Source organism: Lynx canadensis, chromosome C2, assembly GCF_007474595.2.
Source record: "Lynx canadensis isolate LIC74 chromosome C2, mLynCan4.pri.v2, whole genome shotgun sequence".
NCBI lineage: Eukaryota > Metazoa > Chordata > Mammalia > Carnivora > Felidae > Lynx > Lynx canadensis.
Window position 1 is genome coordinate 99,958,668 of NC_044311.2, and position 8,640 is coordinate 99,967,307.

Sequence of the window (8,640 nt, forward strand, 5' to 3'; positions counted from 1 at the left end):
TATGGAAATTCCAGAAAAAGAGAAGTGTCTTGAAAAGAACCTCTGTTTTTCAGCCATTAACTCCCATTTTCCTGCAGGATTGCTTTCCTTTCCCCCTTTCTTCTTCTTGGCTGCTCTGTACTTAATGGTTTGAGGTGTGCAGATAGTGGAGGTGGTTGATGAGTACTCTTAACTTCATGACAAAGTGAAGGACAGTTAAATGCTAACTACTTCTCTTTAGTTCTCTCAAAGCTGGTGCAAAGACCCAATGCCAGACTTTCTCTTAGTTTCAGATATGTTATTAGGAACTCAGGAACGAAGTTTAGGGCAGTGAGAGGCAAAGGGCCAGTTGTTAGAGGATTCAGTAGTGTCATAAAATGGCCACTGGACTTAGGAAAAGAGCTGGTCCATGCTCTGCCATAGTCCGTGTGTGACCTGAGGCAAGTCACTTTACCTTTGTGACTCAGTGCCACATCTACAAAATGAGAGAGTAGGAATAGATTATATAAGTTCTTGTCTAACTCCATGGTATTTTGAATCTTCCTTTCACCTTTAGGAAGCAGGATGCTAAACTCAAGAGATTTAAACTCTTAGAGAATCCAGACTTCATAGTTCAGATTCCAGTTCCAGATTTTTATGGGAACAGGAAAACGTATTAACTTCTTTCCAGCATGGTGCACTTTTCCAGCTGAGACCCAAGGGGCTTATCACCTCTAACAGAGAAACCTTCATCACCTCCACACAGCCAGACTGGAGCTTCCAAGGACACTCAGGCTGGCAAAGACTGAGCATCCTGAACATTGAAGGAATCCCTCCAACAAAGCACACACTTGTTCTCCAACACAATTACCTAATGTAGTCACTGCATGCATCACCTCTCTGATATCCTGAAGCTTCTACAAACTGGGCAATCCCTGGACAAACTTCAGAGACCTTCAATATTACCACTTTCCTTCTAAAAAACAAAAGAATGACCTTCCATCCTCCAATCCATGGGTTGATACATGTGGCAGAGATGCTGGGTGAAGGGGTGGGGTGATTTTAAAGAGCTAAAAGTGACTCTGGGCAACATTTTCTTTGATTTTCCACCTCCAACATAAGAATTTTTTTCATCTCTCCCAGCTCTTTTCCCTTTCCCAGGCCACTTTCCCATGATCCATTCTGGCTCAGAGATGGCTACAATTGATTAGGCATAACTTATAGGCTAAAGGTGCCATCCATTCTAGGAATATATACAGTGCAAAGGAAAATCCTTGAAGGAGAGAGGTAGGAAACAAACCACTTCTGGAAGATTGCCAATCCCTGGAAGCAAGCCTCACTTTTCTTCCCAAAAATGTAGAGAAAGAATTAAATTCTGCCTGCAGACTTCACCATCATTCCATTTGTCTCCTCCAGTCCTTTTTTCTATCTTTAGCTTACTTCTTTGTGATGAGCACTCTTTAGAGATCCAAAGTAGGCTAGGGTAAGCAGAGGCTGGAATACTCCCAAATTTGGCAACACCTGATCCACAATTGCTGAAATTCTTGATGTGTGCAAAGAACCATCTGGTCATTCTGGTTCTTAATCCAAGATACTAGCTTGTAGATTAGACTCAAGTTATATGATGATTCAAACATTTATTGTATTTTATACTATTTTCTGTGTAGTCTGCTAGAAATCAGGAACACAAAACTGAAAAAAAATTTTTTTCCCTGCACAGACGAGTAGAGAACAGTCATATACATTTAATTATATAACACTGTGTATGGATAATCAATGATAGGTCCTCATTTTGGGTGAGGGGGGGTGGGTGAGGGGTGAATACGAGACCAGGGAAAGATGAGTGATGATAGTTCTTCAGTCTTTTGGAGTCTAGAATTATAAATTGCTCTGTCAGTCAGGCTCCAAATGATGTGAGCAAGTGCCTCATATTGACTCTATTGTCACCAAGGTCAAGGGCTTTGGGTACTCAAAGTGCTTCTCCTAGAAACTTCTTCCCTCTCCCAGATTTAAGAAGTTGTCTGGATATCCATGGGAAGATGGTGGCATTAATTCATTTGTCAACACCACCCTTTCCCTGAAATAAACCAAAATGAACAAGCATCAGTGAATTTATAGAAGAAAACTTCCTCAAGATTGAAACTAGATTAGGGAGGGAGGGAGGCAAACCATAAGAGATTCTTCAAAACTGAGAACAAACTGAGGATTGATGGGGGGGTGGGAGGGAGGGGAAAGTGGGTGATGGGCATTGAGGAGGGCACCTGTTGGGATGAGCACTGGGTGTTGTATGGAAACCAATTTGACAATAAATTTCGTATTAAAAAAAAAAGATTGAAACTAGGGAAGGGCCTTAATATTATGCATGAACTTTGGTAATGTGTGCCTATTCACCATCCCCAACTTGGAAAAACAGGGCAGTAGGAAAGATAAGTAATACACTTGTAGTCCATTGCTCATGCAAAGGTCAGCTGTCTGAGAACCCAAAGATAGGTGATATGGCTGGGTCCTTTTTGTCCCCCTTCTGATTCACCTAGCTTCCGTGGGAGGAAGGTGGTTTGGAGGTGAGGGTGTATATAGATATGGAAGACAGAGTTGGTTTACAGCTAGGCTGGAAATGCTTTCTCTTTATCTCTGAGACCATGAGGATGTCTGTTTTTTGACTCTTGGCCAAGATTAGGGCAGTGGGATTTATGATGTGCTGTTTAAAGTCTGGAACACTCTGGTGATCCCTAGGGTCAGTTTCTTTAATGATGGTTTCCAACTGGCCTAAAGATTAAGAAAACCCAGCTGATTACATGGGCAGCGAGGCATAAAAGTGTTGGGAAATTCTGCTTTGAGCTCTCCCAAAGTCAAGATTCCTCACACAGATCTTGGTAGCTCAGGCAGGAGACAGGGGAGACAGTGTGGTCTGCATGAACAGATAAGAACCCCACAGAGCTTAGTCAAGAGCCCTCTTTTGGACTTCCAATATCTCTGCTCCCCTTTTCTTGCTACACCATATCCTTTGCCTTTAAATAAGCGTGTTCTGTGGAGTCTGATGAGTCCTTTGAAATATACGAATTTGGGAAATCTTTGCAGGGTGGTGTGCATATGTATATATGTGTATGTGTATATATATATATACACACAGACATACACATATATACATGTATATTTAAATATATATATAAGTATTATATTATATATAAGTATTATAAGTATGCATAAGTATTTGTATACATATGTGTGTATATATAAAACTTTATAAAATATAACATTTTATATAGCATAGAACATGTATATAAGATATAAAATAATACATTAAATATTTTGTGATATAGAAGTCTGTAATATCAAAATTCTAGCAGTAAATTTCATAGCTGTAGAGAAAGTTTGTGTGCTACTTTCAAGGCACTTTGCTTAATCTGACTTCTTACCAAAGCAGGGCCTCCTTCTAAAGCAGAGGAACAAACTAAAACTCCCCTCCTTACAGACAGGACAGTTTTCCCTATCTTTTTGAAACTGGCCTCAAAGCAGAAATTTCAACCAATACAGAAGAAAAGTACTCACCACAAAGGTCCCTCGTCGCAATTTTCTATGGTCCCTGCTTCCCAGTTTTCAGGTAAAGAGCAAATAAGTAAAGGAGATTCTACCTACACCATTTTGTGGCAAGTACTTGGCTTGCTTGGAGTGTTAAATTTGCTTAAAGATGGGTACACAGAAACCTTGAAAAAGGGACTCATACAAAGGTCATTCAAGCACTTAGTCTAAGAAAACAACTCACCTACAAAAGGAGAAAAAATCCATGCATAATAAAAATAGCAGGGAAACATTTAACTTCTTGGCAACACTGAACAATAAAAAAGAGATTTCTGATAGAAAAAAACGGGTGACTCAAGAAATGTTTTCCAGGGGCACCTGGGTGGCTCAGTCAGTTAAGCATCCAACTCTTGATTTCGGCTCAGGTTATTATCTCACAGTTCATGAGTTCGAGCCCTGCATAAGGCTCTGCTCTGACAGAGCGAAGCCTGCTTGGGATTCTCCATCTCCCTCTTGTTCTCTGCCCCTCCCCCACTCACGCTCTATCTCTCTAAAAAATTTAAAAAAATAGAAATATTTTCCAAGCAAGCTTTTCTTTATGTTAAATGACTATGTTTGAGCAATATGACAAGAAAAAGTGTGCAGTTAGTAAATAATTGCTAGATGCTAAAAAAAAAAAAAAAACAAAACAAACAAAAAAACCCAAGACCTCAGGAAGTGAATCAGCCAAAAACTCTTTCAGAAGAGAAAAACCTCTTTTGTGTCAGCTTTCAGCTGAGAGAAAAATTAGCATTAAAAAGTTATAAATGGGGGCGCCTGGGTGGCGCAGTCGGTTAAGCGTCTGACTTCAGCCAGGTCACGATCTCGCGGTCCGGGAGTTCGAGCCCCACGTCGGGCTCTGGGCTGATGGCTCAGAGCCTGGAGCCTGTTTCCGATTCTGTGTCTCCCTCTCTCTCTGCCCCTCCCCCATTCATGCTCTGTCTCTCTCTGTCCCCAAAATAAATAAACGTTGAAAAAAAAAAATTAAAAAAAAAAAAGTTATAAATGAGGAAATTATGTCATGAACAAATTAAGTTTAATTAGCTGTGATAATTGGGATTACAAACTAAAAGGCAAACTATGAATTCTTGAAAGAAGAGTTATAGCACAACAACAAAAAATTTAATGAACTTCCAAATTGCAACATGCCTATGACAGCTTCCAAAAGGAATCACTATTTTATGCTCCACTAAGAAAGCACACTGTCGATTAAACATTCTTTTTCATGACTCAGGAGTTTTACTTTCATATTTCCTTAAAGAGCTTTTAAAGACAACATTTTATATTCTGGTTACATAACAAGGAAAGCTGTACGTTAAATAAATTAATTAAGCTATTTCTAAAGAATCTTCCCATCTTGAGCCAACGATCTTTGAGTCACTTTCTGGCGCAGAGCTGCAGATGTCTGAAGTTTTCCAGAGTTCTCTGAGCCCTTGAGAGAACTGATGATGATGTAGCATTCCTTAAGTTGCTCGACTGTCTCCAGGGTTTCCAAAAACTTTCAAGCTGTTGATAACCATTTTGCAAAATTCAGTGCTGACGTGTTCCTGATCTTACCAGGAGGGATCGTTGGAAGATTTTCAGACAACAAGCAGAGCTCTCATCCTCTCCTCAAATGGTTTTTAAGTGGTTTGCCGACTGAAATATCATCTGGTCATACCAAATGCCCGCATACACAAGCAAAGACAACTTCATCACCACCGCTGCAAGGTGGCAGCTAGTTTAACCTGCCATTGTTTAAGGCATTCCAATTTCAGAGATGGTAACGGAAAAACATGAATCTTAGAGTAGATGAAATACAGTTTAGCAGACCTAAAGAAAATTCTCGAGCTTATTAACAAAAACCGGGAATCGGGAGGACACAATATTCTATGTTCCTCAACTCTCAGTGAAAGGAGTCAATGACTGTATTTTAACTTTTGAAATTGATAAATGTGTAAATAAGGTTCTAAGTTGGCTTTTTTTTTTAAGTTTATTTATTTTGAGACAGAGACAGCATGAGCAAGGGAGGGGAAGAGAGAGGGAGAGAGAGAATTCCAAGCAGCCTCCACGCTGCCAGCACAAAGCCCGACTCAGGGCTCAAACTCATCAAACTGTGAGATCATGACCTGAGATGAAACCAAGAGGGGGACATTTAACCGAATGAGCCACCCAGGCACCCCTAAGTTTGTTTTTTTTTAATGTAAAAGTAATTACTAGTGACGAAATAGATTAGAAAGGTGAGTGGAATAAATTTCAAATATTACAAGAAATTTTTGAACTGGTTCAAAACATCAAACCAATACCAACTTTCTCAAAAAATTATTGCATACTAAAGGAGAAGCCAAAATATACTTAATAATACAATAAAAATACACATTTAACAATGGAAAGAATACTATTCTCACTTTCTAACCAAGTGTATGAAAACTAGAAAGTAACAAAAATACAAAACAAAAAAATCCCTCAATCCCACAGCCCTTGGCTCAAAACAGATTAGTTAGAAAATAATCATAGTACCAAATTTTAAAATCTTTGGGGATTGGCCTAATATGTACTCATTCCAAGAAATGTTTCTACTAGTTATAAAAGTGTTCATTAATGAACAAGAAAGAATGAATGTATTTCAAATACATAAGATGGAAAAAGAACATAAAACAAATCTTAGAAAAATGGAACATAAAATAAACTTCAATAAAATGAAAATTAGAAACTGCTGGTTGACTTATTTAAAAAGACTATAGAGAAACCATTCACACACACAATTAAGGAAGAAAACAACTACAGTAACAGAGGAAATTAAAAGAATTCTGAGAATAATTCATAGATTCCTATGCAAGTAAATTTGAAAATCTGGATGAATGACTTTTTAGCAAAACATAAGTGACAGAGAGTAGACCCAGAAGGAGGACAAGGAATAAATAGAGAATGTTGTGGGGGGAAAAAAGTGTTCCTCAAAAAGTGCCAAGCCTGGGCAATTCTGTGGGTGAGTTCTTTCAAAACTTTAGGGAACACATAAAGCTGACGTTTTAAATATCTTTCCAGGGCACCGAGGCCAATGGGAGTTGGCAGCTTGACCCCACCACATCCGTATGGGATTGTCAGGGACATGGGCTGATAAATCCCGGCAGGATTAAGTGCATTACTAGCAATGTCAGCAGGCTTCAGTTATCTTGGCAAAGATGGGATGGAGCTTGAAGCAAATAAAATAGCAAGGGAGGGCAAAAGTTCTGCAGGTCTGGTGGGGGGGTTATTGTGATTTTATTTGAGCAGAGCAACACCTTCTCACTAAATTCATATTTGCATTGAAAGTTGGTTTTATAGCTACATTTCTATTTTAATTTATAAATTTGTTTTGGTTTTCATATAAAAACCATAAGCAAGTTTATACTTCATGTTATGTTTGTATGAATTTAAATAACAGCAAAGGAGAAAAAAGCCAATGCTGATGTCTGTGAGAATTTTTTTTCTTTTAAAAGAGGAGGATGTATTACTCAATTTCAGAAAGTCAGCTCTAGGTGTTAGAAGGAGAAAAGCCAGTGTCTTTCCTTTGAGTCTGGCTTTCTCTGCCTCTTCTCCACGCTGGAGCAGTAAGAGTTGGTGGGAAAAATCAGCACAAACACAAAAAAGAACTGAGGAGGACCTGGGCTGTGTTTGGTCGAGCCTGTTGGGCCCGTTCAGAAAAGTGAAGGGATTCCCTGTAGCTCCACATAGTCTAGTCCAGCTCATGCAACAGGGCTTCCACATGGGGATTTAGAGGCAAGCCTTGGAGTTATAAACAAAGTCGTTTAGTCCTGAGTCCCCTCCGCATGTGGACCATGAAAACCTACAGCAGCAGGACACAGCTGGCCACAGATCTGGGATCCTGGCTTTAGGCCATCTTTCCCTCTACTACCGGCATCCACATCCTGTTTCCCCTCAGGACTCGGGTCGTAGGGCCAGTGACAGAGCTGGAACTAGGTCACTGCAAGCCACACTTGTGGTCCAACCAAAGGCTATTCAGAAACTATGAAGAAAGCAGATTCAGCATATTAGCTGTAGGTCATAACTGCTTAGCAGAGAATCTAAAAATAAGAAGGGACTTCAGAAATCACTTAGGCCAACTTCTCTACCAGTGACCGAACCTCTTCTAAAGCATCCTGATGGTACGATCTCTCCTGAAAACTTCAGAGATGGAGAATTTACTAGTACTCTCTACCACTCTTCAGGAGGGACTTTTGTACTGTTGAAAAGAGTCATTTGTTAGGAAAGTCTTCATATAAGGAAAGAATAGCTGTCAACCTATAATTTTCACTATAGTTTGGTTCTTTAGAGTAGGAAAGACTACTTTTTCCACGTGACAACTGTTCTTCTCCCCAGGTCATACACTTGACTCCAGTAGCACCTGAGATGAAAGGATGTGGTTTCTGGACCTCTCACCTTCCAGTTATTCTCCTTTTAAAGCAGTAGTGCCCACAAAGTAGTACAGGGCATCCACACCAGAACCTCACATTTTAGTTCCAGCTCTTTCTCTCTCATTAACTGGCCAGTTAACACAAGTAAACCTATAATTAGATAAAGTACTTGTAAATAAGAAAATCAAGCTCTGTGGGCCAGTGACATCTAATGTATTTAATGTAGGCAATAACTTTGCGAATAACGTTATAATTTTATCTGTTCCATAATATGATTCGTATATTTCCCGGAAGTGAGGTCTTCCTATACTTGATTTCCTTACCTTTAAAATGAATTGCCACGAGGCGCCTGGGTGGCTCAGTCAGTTAAGCGTCTGACTTCAGCTCAGGTCATGATCTCACAGGTTATGAGTTCGAGCCCCGTGTCGGGCTCTGTGCTGACAGCTCAGAGCCCGGAGCCTGCTTCGGATTCTGTGTCTCCCTCTTTCTCTGCCCCTCCACTGCTCATGCTCTCTCTCGTGCGTGCTCAAATATAAACATTAAAAAAATAAACAAATAAAATAAATTGCCATAATAGTGCAATCTCCTTCTTTGACACCATGGAGGGGTGTACTTCTGATTATTCTCAGAGGTCAAGATCGACTGAAATAGAAAGTCTTAAAAGTTGTTTGAATTTCTTGCCTCAGTACATTTTTTGTAATGAAAAGTATTCCATGTCCCATGTCCCATGACAGAGTGATGACTCAAGATA